Genomic DNA, 18267 nt, shown 5'->3' on the forward strand with positions numbered 1-18267 from the left:
GGATGAACAGGATGCAAGGAATGGGACACAGTTTGTGCGATGCTCTTTGGGAAGTTTAGATCTGAAGGGAAGCTGAAATCTGGAATAGTAATGCAGAAAATGTAGGGGATGGGAAGGAAAATCCAGTTGACAAAGACTGACTACTTCTAATTTTTGGTTCAGTCTAGTTCATCATAAGATCCTAAATAATATGCTTGCTGGGGAAGGATATGGAACAAAAATATAGAACTTGCCTTAATGATGCCAGGGTTGCATTACCCTCTGATGAATGCATGTGTAACGGAAGAACAAATAATGAGTGTGCAGTATAAATAATCAAAAACATTAAGAATAAAGTGTTCCTATAGATTCTGTTTAAATGTTAGGCTGTTTGCTTTGGCTATTTGGTACATGGATGATAATACATAACTTACATCATGATCTTCAGAGCTGATAGGGTGAGCCACAGGCCTGCATGCCTGTAAAACTGAAGGACTCCATATCTACCTTCCTGTAATTAGAATTCACTGTGCCTTGTGAAGCAGGAAAAATATTTTTCACACAATAACTATATTTTCTAAGCCCATTTTATTGTAGGATTTTTATTCCCAAAGGTGAGTCACATCTCCAGGAATGGAAAGGGTGAGGCTCCTTAAGAGATCATTAGCAGGACAGAAATCCTAAAAAACAGGGATTCCAAGAAAAGAAGGCATTTCTCCAAATGCCTTTAGCATCTTCTAACACAGAAGCCTGACCTGGGGGTGGGGGGAAGAGGATGGTTTACAGCCTTAATATTTACCCAGAGCTGATAAGACTCAGGATAAGAGGACCAGGGTCAATATTATGGATAAAGCCACTGCCTACAATGCCAGCATCCCATATGGGTGCCTGTTTGAATCCCTGATGCTCCACTGTTAAGGCTCCTGGGAATGCAACAGGAGATGGGAGGCACAGAAGAAGCTCCTTACTCCTGGCTTCAGTCTGGCCCAGCCCTGGCTGTTGTGGCCAGGCAGAGTGAACCGGAGGATGAAAGATTCTCATTCTCTCTCTCTCTCTTTCTCTCTCTCTCTCTCTATCTCTGTGTCTGTGCCTGTGTGTGTGTGTCTTCCTCCTCTCCTCCCCCCATAACTCTGCTTTTCAAATTAATAAATCTAAAAAAAAAAAAAAAGACCAGGAAAGCCTGCCCCTTCCAACCATAGAATTGTTAGAAAAAGATCGGGAGAGAGAAGATACAGTAGGAGTAAGACCTTGAATTACCTCTGTGACTTCTACTCTCCGGGCCCATTTCTGGAAGATTCAGAACAGAATTCATGGCTCCCCTTATTTTGTGTCTTAGAAGGTTCAGGAGAGTTCCCCCAGTGGTGGGAAATGGTGGCGTTGAGAGGGCTGGGAAAATCCTAGGAACGAGACAAAGAGGCTTCCACTGGTAATGAGCAAGACTGAGGTCAGTTGACCCCGACCATGGTCTTCAAAGCATGACTGGATTCTACAGTCTCTGTAAGAGCATCAGTCACCCCAAATGACAGTCAGTTATTAATAATTGGAGAAATCTAGACCAGCTCTTTCCTAGTAGACTTGTGAGGATACAGAGGGAGGCCCTTCTGCCCCTTGGGAGGCACACTGAGTTCTGTAATAGATTTGACCACCATGAGGGGAGCTGTCAACTTTGATAGATTTCCCTTTCCCCAAGGAGACTGATTTGTGCAAGAAACTTTAGAACCAGTTTTAAGGGGGCAGGGGTGGCTGTGGATTTGTAAAGCAATTGTAAGGAAATTGTCTATTTCCTTGAACAGTTAGAAAGGCTAGGATAGCTTCCAATTTTGTCATTGTAAGTGTGGCTTCTAAGCCTTCTGGGAGAGTGCTTTGGGAAGTGTTTCTGACTTAAATTACAGCCATTTCATGGGCAGGCAGCTCAGGGGCTGTGGTAGGCAGTTGGCAGCTACCCATAGTAAGTTGAAAGGGAATTGGTCACCTGGGAGTTTTCTAACCTGATTTCAGGTTTCCTGGACACCGTGTCCTTTCCTGACCCAACACCTGCTGTGACAGATAGATGTTTGTAATGAGGTAAATACCAAACAGCTTTGTGAACATTGGGTCACCCGGGAACAAAAAAAGGGCAAGCTTGCTTAGGTGAAGCCAGCAGTTTCCTGTCCCCCTTACCACTTTCTCTGCTGAATTTTGCACTGTGGTAGAAAGCTTTGGCAAGATTTTTAGACAAAGCCTTCAAATTCAACATTTTTTTCAAGAAGTGTTTGCTGTTTCATGGCTGGGAAATTGGACTAAATCTTCTGACTTACCGTCAGAATTTTTTAAATGTCTCTTTCATACTTAAAAGCTCACTGTAAGGTTAGCTCCAAAATACATCACATAGAACACACACGCACACACACACACACACACAAATCATATAAGAAAGGGGGCAGGAGGAAATAGAGGTAGATGATGGATATTTTAAACAATTAGCAAATATAATAAAATCTTTCCAACAGAGAAATTAGCCTTGCCTTGAAGGCCTCGTTTCCGTTGATATTTCAGTAGATTTCTCCTAAAAGCTGCCTGCATGCCCCTCCATGGACCCAGTGTTAGCAAAGCTTTCTGTGTGATCTGTAACTGTTCCCTCCGCCCTGTTAACACTGCCAGAACTGGGGCTCAGCTGAGCATCTTAGACAGGTTTTCTTTTTCTTTTTCTTTTAATCTGTGCCTAAATATATTTTTGATATCTTGATCAGAGATTTATCATGACCATTTACATTTCTACAGCTTCTCAGGTTTTAAGTCTTACTGACAAAAGTGACATGAAAAAAGTTATTGTGTGAGATTTCACAAGAACCCCAAATGAAGAATCCAGATTAGCCTAGTGCCCATCCACTGTGCTACACTTCCCTCGTGGTTCTGATCAGGGTTCTAGCTGTTGGGCCAGGATTAAAGCCACTGTAGTTGGAAAACCTAGAGACTGCATTTTCAGAACTATTTTAACACTTAGACTTGTAGTCCTGGAATTACCATACTGACTTATCAAAAACGAGAGTAGAAATAGGTCTTTAAACATCTTTTATCTTTTTAAATAGGATATTTTCCTTTTTTCCCTCTATGTGCACATAAGTAAACATATTTTAAAAGCAAGTTTACTAATTTCTTTGGTCAAAACTCTAATCTAAAATGCTTATCTGTGTACTTGGTAGCCTATTGTCAATAAAAATGCATTATAATATAATACCTGAGAGGGGGGTAGATCCATTTGAATATCCTCTTGCTTTCTTTGAATTTTGTACCACATGGATCAGTTATCTCTCAATTTTGTGAATCTGCTATGATACCAGCAAGTGGGTTGCTAAACTTCCTGCACTGCTAGCTCCACATGAGCTACTAATGTTGATTATTTTAAAATTCTGGTCCCTTTGATTTGAGATCATGTGCATCCTTCTCTTGTTAGATAAAGAGGTAATTTCATTTCTCCTGCATTGTTTGTTCCAGTATTCTTTCCTCTGTGTTTCTTTATTCATTTTGAGCTGTTATGAATTTACATACAATTAAAGCAGGAGAGAATCATATTAATTGAAAAATTGATTGCATAACCTTGAGGACTTTGCTTTAATTACTTCTATTGTCCAGAAGTGGCAGCTCCCCAGATTTATCTTCCCTTAGTGGAGGGTTTTTCCCCCAGACTTCTGGCATCATCTCGTGTCCAATCTATAATGCAATGTGCAGCTATTTCCATTATGCACACAAAAATGTGATGATGGACCATGCACAAGTTAAATTAATAATCCTTCAAGGGTGGAATTAATGAGCCATTGCTAACCTTGGTAGACCTGAGGTAGTGTATTTTATAAAATTACAGACAATAAGATATGCTAAGGTTTTTGACACAAGTTGCCTGATACCACCCCTTAGCAGATATGGAAAGAGGTCCAGAGAGATTCACTTACAGGTGATGGTAGGGTGGAAATCTAGTCTCCACCCAATTGCTCTGTCCTTTCAACGTTACTCCCAACTACTCTGTTTCCCAATTGTATTCTACCTTAAAGAGTTACAGAGAAATAAGATGTAGAGATATTTGACTACTGCTGATCATGGAACAATTGAAAACTTACATAATAAAAAAGAATTAAGTTATGTGCTGGATGTAATTTAACTTTTTAAGTTAACAGTTTTCCTCTATAGCAGCAATAAAATCTATGGATATACAGTCAGCTTTCCATGTTTCTAATCTCGAGATTCAACCAAAAATTTCAACCAAAATGTTTTATCTATACTGAACAAGTACAAACATTTTTATTGTAATTCTTCCCTAAACAATGTGGTATAGCAACTACTACAATAGCATTTACACTGTGTTAGTTATAGATGGTCAAAGTATTCAGTTATATGTAATTACAGCACCATTTTACAGAAGGGACTAGAGAATCCACAAATTTTGGCTTCCCTGTGGGGCCCTATAATCAATCCTTTATGATACTGAAAGAAGACTGTATATGAGTATAAAATTATGTATGAATATGAAAAAAAACAGAAGCATAAAATTGAGAGTACACATTTATATTCTTAAGGAGTCATGTGATACATCTCTATACATAATATGTAATGATTTTCTTGTAAAATGGTAGTAAAAGAGAAAATAAAACAGTCAATATAAAAGAGTTTATTACAGTGTACAGGAGATCAGTTAACAATTAGCGGCCAGAAAGCAAATGGATAAAAGATGCCAATTTTTCAGGAAAATTAAAAAAAGGAATATAGCTAAGTGTCCAGGACACAGAATCTAGCCAAGCATGCCAGAAAGGGAAAAGTGAGAGGAGCAAATAATCAGAGAAATATGCTAAGAAATAGTTCACAGCAGAAGAATGTTAATTATAAGACCAAAGGGCCAAAGAGAGTGCCCACCAACAGGAAAAGACCCATACTAAGACTCCCAACTGAGAAATTTTGGAATACTAAAAGAAGGAGCAAATTTTAATCCTTTCCAAAAAGAAAACTGTAGGTCAAAAATTGAAAGTCAGAAGGGAATCAGCCCTCTCTTCAGAAAATTTGACAGTTTGGAAAATGATTTAATGTAAAATTTTATAGCCAGAGAGTAGAACAAAACTATATTCAGAGATGCAAAATACCATACAACCTATATATTTTGCTGAAATGCAAAGCACACTCTGTTTCTCTGTATGTGCTTATATTTCAATATGAATATTAATAGGCAACCTCTACATATTTACACATCAAATTTAAGCCATGGTTAACCTTAGGGAGGAGACTTGGACTGGAGAGTTTTTCCAATGGTACTTTTCAGCCATTTGTATTGTTTGCATGTGTCTCTTGATGTAGTTATGTTTTATCTAGGTGATTAAAATACTCTTCAATATAAAATAATTTATTTCTGGTAAAAGTTTTAAATGGGAGATTGTCTGAAATTCTAAGCTCTTCAATAACTTCTGATCTGGATCTACTTTTTTCAAATGCTTTCTATTTCCAGCTTTTAAAAAATCCAATTCTGACTAAAAACAGTCAGTATTGTTCCTTGATACCATCACATTTCTGTTAATGAGCTCTGAAACTTGATTGGTTTTAATAGAATTACAGTGATTCCCAAACAATTCTGAAGTCACCTCCCTGCTGTATATAACAGCATGTCTGTTGCTGACATGGTCTACAAAACGAAAATAGCAATACAGCAAAATAGAACTGAGAATCCAATAAAATCCATGTATAACTTTAAAAAAAATTTTTTTTTTAATTTTTTGACAGGCAGAGTGGACAGTGAGAGAGAGAGACAGAGAGAAAGGTCTTCCTTTGCCGTTGGTTCACCCTCCAATGGCCACTGCGGCTGGCGCACTGCGCTGATCCGATGGCAGGAGCCAGGTACTTATCCTGGTCTCCCATGGGGTGCAGGGCCCAAGCACTTGGGCCATCCTCCACTGCACACCCTGGCCACAGCAGAGAGCTGGCCTGGAAGAGGAGCAACCGGGACAGAATCTGGCACCCCAACCAGGACTAGAACCCGGTGTGCCGGCGCCGCAAGGCGGATGATTAGCCTAGTGAGCCGCGGCGCCGGCTCCATGTATAACTTTTAAAAATATATTTAAGTGCATCAGTGAATGGAAAAGAATGAATGTTCAGAGCACAAGGTTCAAGTGGAAACCAGTAAACAAAATAAAGCTGTCTACCTTGCAAGTGTCTGACATTGAGATTGGATTTTGTCGTGGTGGCTGGGCAGTGGAAGAAGAGGAAATGAAATCAAAGTGATGAGCCTGCTACCTAAAGCTTCAACGCCAAGAGGATCGCAGCCTGAGAGACTGCATGAATAAAACTTGCTGTCACAAAGATCTCCAAGAAAAATTGTTGATTTCAAAAATTGCTATATAATAGAGGGAACAAATAGTCCTGAGAACTCATGATTACAGGCTGGTCCTCATGGAGTTTGGGTCCTGAATCCACAGCCCTCGACAAATGTAAAACTTTAGTTTACAACTATCTCAGCCTGATAATCATCAGACTCCTGGCTTAATTAATCAGTTTGTTGACTGAAGAACTCATCTTTAAACCAAGCTAAACTATTACTATAGATAGAATTCCAAGATTTATCAGCTCATCCAAGAAATCACAGTAAAGACTAAGAAAGTCCATGAGTGACAACCAGCAACGACAACAGAGAAGGAAGATCCACAAATTCTCAAACACAAAATGATGGGAAACAAAATATCAAGCAAATGCTTTACAGATTTCAGAATGTGAGTGAAGAGACAACTAAAAGAGTGATGAATCATATTTGAAAATTAGCAAATTGGCCAGTGCTGTGGCTCACTAGGCTAATTCTCTGCCTGCGGCGCTGGCACCCTGGGGTTCTAGTCCTGGTTGGGGCGCCGGATTCTGTCCTGGTTGCTCCTCTTCCAGTCCAGCTCTCTGCTGTGACCTGGGAAGGCAGTGGAGGATGGCCCAAGTGCTTGGGCCCTGCACCGCATGGGAGACCAGGGGGAAGCACCTGGCTCCTGGCTTCGGATCGGCGCAGCGCACCAGCCATGGCGGCCATTTAGGGGGTGACCCAACGGAAGGAAGACCTTTCTCTGTCTCTCTCACTGTCTAACTCTGCCTGTCAAAAAAAAAAAATTGAGTTTCAATAAACGAAATTATTCAGACTTAACACATCATTACAGCAACACAGAGAGAATTCAACCATTTTAAAAGATCTATAAAATTCCTCAGAAGTTAACAGTGTCATACAGGGAAAATATGGTACAGAGGTGAAGAGGCACAGAGGATGGAGGGAGAAGAGAAAAAGTGAGGACAGGAGAGTATTTGAAGAGATGGGTTCATTACTGAGGAAAGACACAAATGATAGATTCAGGAATCCCAAGGAAGATAAATTTTAAACAAGTCCATTTGCAGATAGATCATATTGAAATTTCAGAAACTCAACTTCCAGTTAAAAACTAAAGCAAGAAAGAAGTTCTCAGTCTACCCAGGAGAACAGAAGAAGAGTCGGGGACAAGTGAGGCTTTGCCATCGGCATACCTTTTGCTGAAGAAAGTCCTACGTCTATTTGCTGGGCAGAGAAAAACAATTCCAGATAGAAACTCTGAGCCAAGATCAGAGAAAGCTGTAAATGGGTAGATAAATCTAAACAAGCATTGACTAAAATTAGAATGTTTTATGTTTTAAATAAAAATAAAATATAGAACAATACCATATCATTCAAAAGAGATAATTGGTGTTAAACTATTCTGAGTCCTTGAGTGCTTCAGGAAGAGAGTAAAACTATTGATTAATCCTATACTATGATAAATATTAAAATTATCCAGTCACTAAAAGAAGTGTACAGATTCATAAACTGCAGAGGAAAAAGTATGAAATTAGAAAGCATCCAAAGGAAAGCAAGAAAAAGAAGGAAATAAGCATAGAAAGGAAGGTCAAAGGAGCATTTAAATGAGATGATAGAACTGAATTAATTAGCTTTGCTAATTACAAAATATGCAAAAATGTTCCATTTAGAAATATCAAACATTTTCAGCTTGTATGTTTTTAATTCAGTGATATGTTTCTTAAAAAGGGCACATCTAGAACAAAGATTTTAGAAAAGTTGTATATAAAAAGAAAAGAAAAAAACAGACCAGGTAGATAGAACCTGCTTTAGCTAAGTTCACATTAAATAAAATAGATCTTAAGACAGAAACAAAAAGGCTGCTCTGTAATGACAAAATGTTCAGTTCTCTAAGAGAATATAACAATTTTAAACTTATGTACGCATTGTAATATATTCTTGCAATGTATAAAGTAAAAATATTGACACCGAAGTTATCTCTACAGTACAAAATGTTCAGCAAATTTTTCCCAATAATGGATATATAAAGCAGACTAGGAAATATCATCATGATACAGAAGATATGTATAAGACAATAAAATAGAAACTTTGCTAATATGTATATATGTGTGTATCTCTCAAAATGAAAGCAAATCCAAAGAAAACCTCATAATGAAAAACTTCCGTTATATGAATATGCCCATTTATCCCTTCCTACCCAATTCAGTAAGACAAGAAAAAGCAATGAAATGTATAACATTTCATATTAAATGATGAAAAGTTTAATTTATAAATATGATCTATTCAAAAGAATCTTCATATAAATTAATTTATATGAATTTTAGTAAGTATGTGGATTATAAAGTGAATATATAAAAATCTATTACATTCCCAGAAATAAGCAACAGGCATGTATCATACCTTTAAATTTTTATAATAAATATACTATATGCACTAATAAGTTTAGCAACAGCTATGGGACATTATAGAAAAGAATACATCAAACAAGGCCTATTATAATATACTTAAGAATTACAGGACACAATAGCATAAAAACAAGTTCTCCTAAATTACTCTATAGATTAAAAGCAGTGCCAATAATGAAATAAACATTTGTAGAATTTGATAAGCTGATTCAAAAATTTATAATGAGAAGAAAATGCCCAGAAGTTAGTGAGACACTCCTGAAATAGATCAGAGTATTGACTACTGATATGGAAAAGAAATTAAATTGGATCCTACCTCACATCATACACAAAAATCAATTCTAAGTGATTTCAAGGCTTAAATGTGAAAATGACACCAAAAATCTTTGGAAGACAATTTAAAACAGGCTTATGCATGTGTGGAAAGGAAGAATTTCTCTAGCAATACAGAAAAGAACAAGATTTAGCAGAAAGAATGATAATTTGGTCTACATTAAAAGTAACATGTTCTGTTCATCAAGATACATTTTAAAGAAAATTAAAATACAGATAACTTCTACACATAAAGCGTATTAAAATTAATATATTTTATTATATCAGTAAAATTATAGTATGTGGTATTTATATATTAGTATTAAGATAATATTAGTATATATAAAATTCCTATAGATTTAGAAAAAGATCCAATATAAAAATTATGAAAACTAAATAGCTGCTTCAAAAATAGGCTCAAACTTTCTAGCCATCAATCAAATGCAAATTTAAACCACAATGTTATGCTATTTAACATCTTCAGACTGGCAAAACTTAAAGCTGATGATATCAAGTAATTTGCAAGCACATGGTGCATCTGGGACCACTCTATACTGCTGGTGGGGATCTAAACTGGTACAGTCTGGAAAACAATTTGGGATTATCTAGTAAAATTGAAAATGTACAGTCCCTAAGGCCAGACTTTCCTTAACAATTTAAATTTATGCATAAATGCACAAAAGAGAGTTGTGTGTGAGTGTTAATAGCATTTTGTACTAAAACCAAAATGGAACTAACCCATTTATACATCAAGAGTAGAATGAAGCGAAGTTAATAAATGCCTGCACGAGAATGTTAGATAACACCTAAGCAGCTCAGGCTACACACTCACAGATACACACCACGACTTGCGTAAATTGCAGCAACACGGTATTTAATGAAAAACAAGAGGCAGGAAAATACATACAGTATGATTCCAGTCTGTAACTTTAAAAATACATTAGAAGAATCAATATGTTATTTAGGAATACAATCCTGGTAAAACTAATTATAGTGTGGAAATGATAAACCAAGAAATTCAAGATTACTGTCACCACTAAGGAATCAAGGAAGTAGATGAGATTTTTTTTAATATAAACCAGGCAGTTGGTGTTTATTACTTCAGTGTTCTTTATATTTATGAATATTTTACTTTCTTTTACAGTTAATCAATTTTTAAGAAACAGGGTTTTTTAAATGGAAAGAAAAAAGTATTCATGATGTATCACTCTAATGTGTGCATAATTTTGCAAGATGAAATATTTTCAAATGTCAGTATCTTTGGTGTTTTTCATTATGTTGAAATTACTCATCATCATTACACATAGCAAGTGGAAAATAATCTCATTCAGATCCAGCTACTACTTTGAAATCATCTGTGGGCTTCTCAGAAGGCAGAGAGCTAAGTTCCCCCTTCTCAGCAGGTATCTACATGATCTGGCCCTGGATTCCTCTCCAGCTTGCCCCCTCCTCCTCACACTCTTTGCTCATATGTATACCAGCATCTCAACCCCCAAAACAGGTCAGTCTAAGCTTTGGCTGTTTCTTCTGCTAGACCACAATTCCTCCAAACTTCCCCACTCTGGTCCTTTGTGTTCAGTTCTTGATTCAAATGTCACCTACAAAGAGAGGCTTCTTCAAATCACAAAACAGACTACCTGCTAAACTCTCTGCTCTGTTATTTGGGGCACTGATCAGTCCCAAAAGATCTACCTGACCCCCACACAGGGCCACACCTCTTTGTTCTTGCCAAGTACCATGCATATTGTAGACATTCAATACATTTTCTGTACCGAGTTACTATTTTTGGCCTTTTGTTCTTTAGTTGCCTGCATGTGCTGTCCTGTTTTGAATGGCTTTGTCAGCATCTCATTGGATCGCTAATGACACTCACCACACATCTCACTACCCAGGCTGCGGGAATGAGTTTGGCATCTTATTTCCTTGCTTGTTGGTACAGATATATCCTGCATTCAAAAGGTCTGTACCACATATAAGATAACCAGTAAACAAAATTGCATTGTTTTTAAATTCCAAAGCTCAATGCTTTTATTTAGTACTAAACCACAGATTTGGGGGCCTGTAAGTAGGTCAAACATTGCACTGAGTGATCTATCAGTCCTTTGCCATCTGTTTACATGAATCAATGTCAGATGAACACAAATATATCCCTGCGAAGAGGACCTTGGAAAATAGTGTTGAAGCCCCAAGCTTAGACCCAAGACAAATACCATCTCCCAGAATAACATTGTCAAGGCAAATCCAAAGATATCACAGCACAGATTTAAATGCTGGATATGATTTCTCTGTGTATTATTTTCTTTGGATAGTAGATCCTGAATGGGACCTGTTTCTGCTTCATTCATCTGAATCTTATTACATGCCAGATATCCCAAGAAGTCAGGGATGGCAGGAAGTAGATGAGGAAGAGTTCACATTGGAAGCTATAAGTAGCCTTAGAGAGAAACAAAAAGAATGTGGAGACAATGAGATGTGCGTATCCAGCTGGCTACTGGATTGTCAGCCACCAGAATTGGCTCTCAACTTGGACTTCAGAGCTTTACCAGCACAATGAAAATTGGTATGAGTATAATCATCATTATAAATGCTATATACTTGAAGGTTGCTTTGTTCCCAAAAGGAACTTTAATGACAACCATGTGTGCAGCACAAAAAAGATAAAGACAGAGAAAGTAAAGAAAATAAGATCAGAAAAGCAGCTTGGAGACAGGAGGGAATAGATTAATAAACCGCTCACAACACACTCCCATTGCCATCCTAAATATTACTTGGTTTTGGACTACAGAATCCATTAATCAAAACTGGCCACGGAAGAAAAGCATCCCTGGAGTCACTTGGGCTTGAAATTAATGTTTGGATTCTAACCTTTATCATTCTGTTTCACCATATACTCCCTCATGGTATCCCTGTATCGTTTATCCATTCATATATTTCTTGAATGTATTCAGTGTGCCAAGGTTCATGTCATGTTCTAGGAAAATGATCCATCATAAAAGTAAACTGCTCTAGTGGAGCTTAAAGAGAAATGAGAGATGGAGGCAGTGAGTGATTACATGAAAGGATGTGTAGCTACAAACTGAGACAAGTTATCTGAAGGAAAGAAATATGGTGTCAGGAAGAGCTCACTACAGAAAACCCAGACTGGTCTAAATAGGTTGTATTGAAAATTACCCAGGATATCTTGGAGCAAGTAGTGTTTGAACTAAGAGCTGAAGACTAAAGTAAGAATTAACTAGGTAAATGATGTGGGGTACAGAGTGAAGAAGAGTGTCTGGATAAAGCAAAACCTTTCCACATACAGAAAATGTTAGTTGCAAAGGCCCTGTTATAGGAGGGATCATGGCATGTTCCAGGAACTGAAAGGCCATGCAAGAAGGCAGAGAGAGCAAGGAAGAGTATAAAACGGGGCCAGTGAAATTCATACAGCTGGGTTGCTGCATTAGCAATTTGGTTTTTATCCTATAGGACTTAAGTCTGAGTGGAGGTATTGGCATGATCATATTAGGTTCAGGAAAGATTTTTATTGGGTGATATGGAGAACAAATTAAAGGATGGAAGATGGCCGGCGCCGTGGCTCAATAGGCTAATCCTCCGCCTTGCGGCACCAGCACACCTGGTTCTAGTCCCGGTCGGGGCACCGGATTCTGTCCCGGTTGCCCCTCTTCCAGACCCGGGAGTGCAGTGGAGGATGGCCCAAGTGCTTGGGCCCTGCACCCGCATGGGAGACCAGGAGAAGCACCTGGTTCCTGGCTTCGGATCAGCGCGATGTGCAGGCCACAGCGCGCCGGCCGCGGTGGCCATTGGAGGGTGAACCAACGGCAAAGGAAGACCTTTCTCTCTCTCTCTCTCTCTCTCACTGTCCACTCTGCCTGTCAAAAATAAAAATTAAAAAAAAGGATGGAAGATGCAAATAGGGTTCAGAAGATCAGTTCTAGTTATTATACTTGTACCTGTAAGAGATGTTGGTAGTATGGAGTTGGTTTCTGGACAATGGAGATGGAGAAAGGGAAAGGAATGTGAGAGGTAGGACTTAATGCTGGGGTTGCTGCTGTAGGGTGTAGAGAAATGGAGGAGGCAAGACATTGCCTGACTTTGTGGTTTGTACAACTGAGTTGGCTGGGAGAGGGATTTGCAGAAGACAGCTACACTGGGAATGAGGGAGAGACCCATGAGAACAAGGTGTGATGGAGAGGTCTTTAAGGCATCTAAATAAAGAAGTCACATAGATGGTGACATTTACCCTTTTGGAAATGAGAGAAGTCCTGCTGGAGTCCAAAAACCTGTGAATCATCCATATAAACATAGAAGGATGTGATAAACGGATGACTATGAACAGTACCCAATGAGAAAATAGAGAAAGAGACCTCAGGCAAGGACTTGAAGAGCTTTCAAGGATCAAGTTGACCTGAGGTTATTCTGAACTCAGTACTTAGATTGTAAGGGCAAGTCTTTATTTTTCTCACCATTTCCTTAAGCTTCTTCCTTACTGTTTTGTTGTCATCTATCTGTTACTCTATAATTTCCTTAGTTAGCCCCAAATCACTCCTGCCAGTGATGATAAAAGTTTCAACATAAATGAGATTAATCATGTTGGAAAACATAATCAGGTCAGTTTTGAATGAATCAGAGTTTGTAGGTGGGCTGAATGATGTTTTGTTACCAAACCCACTCAACTGTCAGTGATTTCTATTCCTGCCATGTACTGGTTCATCTTTTCTAGCCTTGACATATGAGGTCAACTTGAGATGCTCTCCATAGATGCTTTGCAACTTGGTGTGAGATGACCAAGGGATTTTCTACTGTCATTTACCTGGAAATGATCACTTTGAACACTGCAGGAGCTAACATCTCTATTTTTTTAAAAAAATTTATTTTATTTATTTGAAAGAGTTACAAAGATAGGTACATACAGCGAGAGAGGTCTTCCATCCGCTGGTTCACTCCCCCAGATAGCCACAATGGCTGGAGCTGCTCTGATCTGAAGCCAGGCCACAGCAGAGAGCTGGATCAGAAGAGGAGCAGCTGGGACTAGAACCAGCACCCATATGGGATGCCAGCGCTTCAGGCCAGGGCTTTAACCCACTGCGCCACAGCGCCAGTCCTGAGATAACATCCCAGTTTTGGGTGTTATTATAAGCTATCTAAGGAAGTATGAGATTTTGTAATTAATGATTGAGAAAACCAACAGAAAAGTTAATGTTTGTACTGTACAGTAGTTTGCATTATACAAGACTGTATTTTCATAGTAGATATAGCATAGGAGGAAAAATCCTTATTAATTGTAAGGCATGGAATTTTTTCCTCCATGAGTATTTGTTCACTGAATTTGATAGTGATAAGACTGTAGTGAAGAGCTGCATTCAGTTCATATGGGTGTGGAGGGGATGCATGCACATGTGCATTATAGGTATTTGCATGTGCTGCATGTGTTTATTATGTAATATTTAATATGGAGACACTGTCTTCTCTCTAGAGGGAGCACTAAGTTGAGCCATGAAATGAAGGATTTTTCTAGTTCATTTTCATGTAGGCAAGAGATAAGAATGCTTCTTCAGATAAACATGAAAGAAGTTTATAGATGAGTACTAGGCAATGTGGGAAACTCTAGCCACACATGACTGTTCAAAGTTGTTAATTAAAATGAAATAAAATAAAAAATTGTTATTCAATCATAGTAGCCACATTTTATGTGTCCCATATACCTAGTGGCTACATTGTGATCAGTGTCAACAAACAGCTTTTCTACCATCACAGCAAGCTTTACAGAGTGGTGCTGAAACAGAGCTGGGATCAAATCCAGGCCACTGCCTATTTTTATATAACCTGTGTACCGAGTAACGTTTAGATTTTAAAATAACTGAAAAATAATTGAAAGAAGAAGAGTATTTCAGAAAACATGAAAATCATTAGAAATTCCTATTTTAATGTTCTTGAATAAGGCTTTATTGAACACAGCCATGGACCCTCCTTTGGTCAGTATCTATGTTTTCACACTACCACAGCCAAATTGAGGGGTTATGATAGAGACTAAAATATTTACTCTCTGGGTCTATACAGAAAAGTTTTCCAATCCTTGAACTAAAAGAAAGGTAAATGGTAATGTCTCAAGTGACTTTAATAGAGAACACTCTGTGTCGTTTAGAAAATGAAATGGGGAGAAGGGAAAGTGTACCCAGAACCCATAACATGATTTGATGGCTGTAGGATACTCTGCATTTTAAGATTTGATGGTAGACTGGCATGAAGGTTCTCAAAACATTAGAGGTAGCCTTCAATATTGAATGCTCAGATTTCTCAGTGTCCTTAATTTTTAAAAATATATTCTTAAAATATCACTTCTCTGTAATCCACTGTATTGCCCATTGTCAAAGGCAAATTAAGTTCTCTCAGAGGTTTGACAATACGAAACAAGGAAATTCATTTGCCCTCTTGACAGTGATGCCAATTATGTTTATAACCTTCTCTTGGGCAAATAGCTGAGACAATGAATAAAGTATTTTGCAATGGGACCTGAGCTAACCCAGCATCAATCTGCTCTCATTACTACCATCACTTCCCATCTCTTGAGGATGAGCCCAGTAATAAGGATATATTTTTCTCTTATTGGTTCATGCTTAAATATACACAAAAACTTCATTAAGGCTTTCTCTTTCAGAAATTCCACAAAGCTATTGAGAATTTCTGCAGGACTAGGCTTCTGTCTTACCTACCACCAGGAAGCCCAGCCAGTCAATTTGATACTGTTGATAAATTATGTAGTGGATAGGACCAACATCATTTTATTTTCTTCCCTGATACAGTTATAAGTGGTTCTTTATGAAAGAAGAAACATATAGCTTTGTCCTGAATGTAATCTTTTAGGGACTCCTAGGGAATTCCTAAGCCTTGCGAATTAGAGTTTGAAAAGGAAAAACCCTACTTCCCTCGAAGGGCCCACATTTAAACCCTCATGAATCCTAATTTGTGACATACATGCTAAAAGTATTTGTTTTGATGTTTGCAACTTTCTTTGAAATGCATCCAAAAAATAAATGGAATAGACATATGCTAAGGCAAGTTTGGTAAATTGTGAATAGCAGAATCTATGCAAGGGGTGTACTGCTTCCCTCTAAAATTCGTTCAACTGTTATATATGTTTGAAGATTTTCATAATAAAATGTTGGAGAAAAAAATTCTCCAGAAATATGTTTTGCTTCAGCCTCTAATTCCTCAGTCTAAGCCTTAAGCATAACTGACTTCAAAGGAGTAAATCTTCAGAAAAAGTCTGTGACTCAAAGGATTGCTACTCAAGTTTTCTTGGACAGGGCTGAAGTTTGGGAACAAATGAAAATCCCCACCATGTTGGTGGGGGCCCACTGACCTCACTGTGGCAGTAACTACTCAATGACTGTTAGGGGTTAATGCAGATTAACACCATGGTGCAACATAAAGAATATGAGCATTTTGACTTCTAGTCTTTAAATTTCTGAGCCTGATCCTTATACCCTCACTTTAGTCTGTACCACAGATGTACCATCTGTACATCATCAGTTAAACAGATAATTTCAGGAGGGTTCTGTAGGCAGATTTGAAGACCTGTAATTTGTTTAACACAGAATGCATTGTTGATTCACACCTGGAAAGGGTCCATGTGATATCAGAGATGACTCCCTAAAATCTATATAGAAATGTGGCCCTTTAAATTTCCCCAGAAGTGCCATCTGGGATGCCACATATGTTACCGGACTTTGGGGTGCCATATGTTATCACCATATGCTTATTAATAAATCCCCAATATTAATAAGCCTGAGAGGGTTCTTGCCTAATATTTAGGAAGAATTCTAAAGGCCAGCACAGATAAATGAGGCAGCATGGTACATTTTAAGCTTTTATTTGGTGCGAAAGATGCATAGGAGAGTGAGAGCTTTATTTAAGAGAGAAAGGTAAATCTGGGTTCATACCAAGCACCAGGAACCAGCCACGTGGAGGAGCATCTAGGCCAGGAAACTTAGGGTGCATGGCCCGAAGGCCATGTGCCCTGGAGGTGCAGGGCTACAGCCAGCCCCCTCCTGGCAAGAGGCCAGGGAAGAAGAGAAGGGTGTCCCAGGCTTTTAACCCACTTCCAAAGCGGAGTGTGGTTAATTAACCTGATTGGCTGGTGGGCACCCAGGTGTGGCCAGGTAGGGGCATGAGGTCACACAGGGGCGTGGTGAAGGTATCAGGTAGGGTGTGAGGGACATAACTGACTTCAAAGGAGTAAATATTTAGGGGTGGCAAAGACGTGGTCTTTCAGCTCACAAACCTAATCAATTTTAGCCTGTATGCCTGCCTACTTCACATGAACTGATATTTCCATAGCAAAAAAGAACCAAAAGCCTGCCATTCTGACATTTAGATTTCCTACTAGCATATGTCTGTTTGATTAAATTTAATATTTAGCATAAGGAGGATAGAACAACCACTAAGTTAAAGAGGAAAAGGTGATTAGCATAAAAGTGTGCATTACTGGAAATATTTAAAATTTATTTAAAATACTTAAAATTTCTCTTGAGACCCTTGAAACAAACTATGGTAGCTTTGGATATGCTATATATATATATATATATATATATATATATATATATATACATACACATATATATATATATATATTTGCCACAGAGACCATCCAATTCCAACTAGATGGTTCTGTCTTTAATAATTGCTCCAAATAGGGAATGTACAAAAAGTTCATGGAAAAGTGTGTTATCAAAAAAATTTCACATAGATTCATGGGCTCCAAAACTTGGGACACCAAAATCAACTTTTAATTTCATTTTTCCGTGAACTTTTTGTGCTCTCCTCATATATAATCCTAAATTTTGTCTTTAAATGTTTATACTATCAGTGTTTTTTTATGTATAACTGCTGGACCAGTAATTGGTCCTTTAATAAGTAGTGAGTAGAGGTGAGAACTCCAGAATTTGTGGGAGGAAATTCCAATCAGAGGGAACAGTAGGTGTGGCTGTCTAGGAGAAAAAAATGCCCAATAGAGGAACTGGATGAAGCCTATTACAATGGAAATAAATGACACTGAAGGAGAGAATGAGGTCAGAATATACAAGACAATTGTAAGAAGCAAGGACTTGGAGTTTTATCCAGAAAACAATAGGACCACTGAAGGGACATGATCCAACTTCTGTTCTAGCAGAATTTCTTTGACAGTGAATTGGAAAGAGGAACCAGACATCAATTACAAAGCTATTCCTAATGTCCATATAATGATAAAACTCTGCTTTCCTG

General features: G+C 38.1%; 1 protein-coding gene across 4 annotated transcripts in view; it reads left to right on the plus strand.

Moving 5' to 3' along the window:
- Positions 1-18267, plus strand: part of PLCB1 (phospholipase C beta 1) — a 788982-nt gene that overhangs the window by 698340 nt on the left and 72375 nt on the right. The window lies entirely within an intron of this gene.

The sequence above is a fragment of the Oryctolagus cuniculus genome, chromosome 11, assembly GCF_964237555.1.
Source record: "Oryctolagus cuniculus chromosome 11, mOryCun1.1, whole genome shotgun sequence".
Taxonomy (NCBI): domain Eukaryota; kingdom Metazoa; phylum Chordata; class Mammalia; order Lagomorpha; family Leporidae; genus Oryctolagus; species Oryctolagus cuniculus.